Source organism: Penaeus japonicus, unplaced genomic scaffold (assembly GCF_977035675.1).
Source record: "Penaeus japonicus unplaced genomic scaffold, GWHDUDI00000001_assembly GWHDUDI00000002, whole genome shotgun sequence".
Lineage (NCBI taxonomy): Eukaryota > Metazoa > Arthropoda > Malacostraca > Decapoda > Penaeidae > Penaeus > Penaeus japonicus.
The window spans coordinates 51,311,411-51,313,910 of record NW_028234404.1 but is presented as its reverse complement, the minus strand read 5'-3'; the positions used below and the strand labels follow the sequence as shown (position 1 = coordinate 51,313,910).

Here is a 2,500-nt window from a genome sequence, read left to right as displayed (position 1 = left end):
ATCTTTAGGGCAGATTAAGATTGAAAAGGAAGATGATTGTGGAATTTTAGGGTTGTAAGGGATGAATATAATGAGCAGAATTAATAGTTTCCTTAGATAGGAAGATTACGGTAGCATTAATCCTAACGGCATAAAGTTGAGTTCTTCGAGTGTTTTCTAGTTAATTCTATTACATTTTGCAATACTTAATAAAGCAATCACAATATTTCAAGTTCAGCAATGAGAGATAAATTACATAATTTAATATCTGATAGAATCTATCCTTGTATCAACAACAATTATTATCAAGGAATAGAAAGATTGAGTCTATGACGACCTTAGGAGCCTAATTAGAATCTTGATTGCAACTGTTTGTAAATGCAAATGTGTATCATTGTATTGCAATTTGGTTGTCGTATGACCATTATATAACAGCTGCCAACAACGTAATGACAATCCATGATAACAAAAAGGGTCAAATTGACTACTTTTTGGGGAGACTTCGATACTACCTAGATAGTTATTAAAGATTTCCTTTTTCCTTCCTTTGGTGCGTGTGGATGTCGTGTTTTTTTTTTATGTATGTATATTTTCATATATGTATGCGTGCTAATGCTTTGGTTATTGTCCCTTGTTATTACTATTGAGAGGTTGTAAAATTATAAGTGTAAAACTGTATGTTCCACATTCAAAACTACTCCAGCCAACACAATTTGTACCAATACCCAGCAGTATTGAAAACTTTCAGCCTTCCTTTCTGTAACGTGACGGACATGGAGCAAATTGATCGGAAAAAGATTTATTCATAGCTTCATATTCAATACAGAAGGTGCAGATAAAGGGTTAGCTGGCAACCTAGGGGATCAAGAGCAACCTGATAGTATATAAAGAATCAGCGAAGCGATATGTACTCCACGTCTCTTCAGGAGAGATATCAAGTCATGACAGGATTTTGTGAGTATTCATTTTTTATAAGAAAATTATGATATGTAAATAGTAAGGACTGACAGAAGGACGAGGAGCAGTTGGATAGGTTGATGCGTTATAAAGATGTGTGTGTGTGTGATATATGTCCATAAATCTATATATATATATATATATTATATATCTAATATATATATATATATATATATATATATATTACATATATATAATATACATACATAAATGTATGTATATATATAATATATATATATATATATATACATATATATATATATATATATATATAATATATATCTATATATATATATATATATGTATATATTGTATATATCTATATATATATATATATAGTATATTATTATATATATATATACATTAGCCATGTGGCTTCATTATATAACTTCTCTTTCAACAGATTGCACTGGATTCGTGGCCGCATAAGCGTGGCAGCCGCTGTCTGTGCGGTTTGCTGTGGAGGAGGTGGAGGCGGTGGCTTCGGTGGTGGAGGAGGAGGGGGGAGGGGGATATGGGGGCGGAAGTGGAGGAGGTGGAAGTGGAGGCGGTAGCGTGGTGAGAGCACGACTCGTCGCAGCTCGCACCTTTTCCAGCGGTGGAGGTGGACACGGTGGGGGTGGTGGAGGTGGTGGAGGCGGCTCCAGAGGCCCCAGTGTAGTCCGGGCTCGGCTGATTAGCGCCGCCTCCTTTCCAAGCAGCGGCGGAGGTGGTGCTGGAGGTGGAGGTGGATACGGCAGCGGAGGCGGAGGCGGAGGTGGAGGTGGAGGTGGAGGAGGAGGTGGAAGAGGTGGAGCTAGCGTAGTTAGAGCACAACTCGTCGGATTCAGAACTATTTCCGGCGGCGGTGGAGGCGGTGGAAGCGGTGGAAGCGGTGGAGGCTCAGGTGGATACGGAAGCGGAGGCGGAGGTGGAGGAGGTTACGGCGGTTGGTAATGTGGATTCGTGACAATAGGCAGTCCACGAAAATGGAATCCTATTAATAAAAACAAGAAAATTTCTTCCATATAGTCTTCTATACCTTAACTCTCTTTTCCCTTCCTGCATTTGTAAAGAAACTCAATGTATAAAGATTTCGATTTTAAGGCAAATGAGTAAACTTTTTCGTAAATGAGCTTGATATCGGTTTAATGTCACAGATGATGACAAACTACTTAGCTTACATAATAATTCGTATTCGAAATTAGAGAAATGAAGGTGGATTAGAAATAATGATTAATGTAGTTGATAATGCCCTTTGTATTGTATAGTAATCGATACTGTATTGTATAGTTATTGCAATATATAGTAGTATCTCTAAGATTCAATAACGCACAATATATCATGCAGGTTTATATAGATAAAACTATTAGCGACCTTGGGAGTTTGGTACGAAAGTAATTGAAAAAAGAGCGGCTATGGTTCCTATAATAAAAGTTAAAGGGAATCAACAATTCAGATTCCATTAAAGAAATCATCATCTTTGCGATACTCACAACCTGAGGACTTGAGGAATATCATTCAAGAATTGTTAGGGCATTCTCATAGAAAATGTTCTGGCTTATGTGAGTTTGGGGGGTTTTGT

General features: G+C 37.5%; 1 pseudogene; it reads left to right on the top strand.

The window, feature by feature from the left end:
- The first annotated feature begins 884 nt into the window (after positions 1–884).
- Positions 885–1,872, top strand: LOC147472434 (uncharacterized; annotated as a pseudogene).
- Positions 1,873–2,500: the final 628 nt, after the last annotated feature.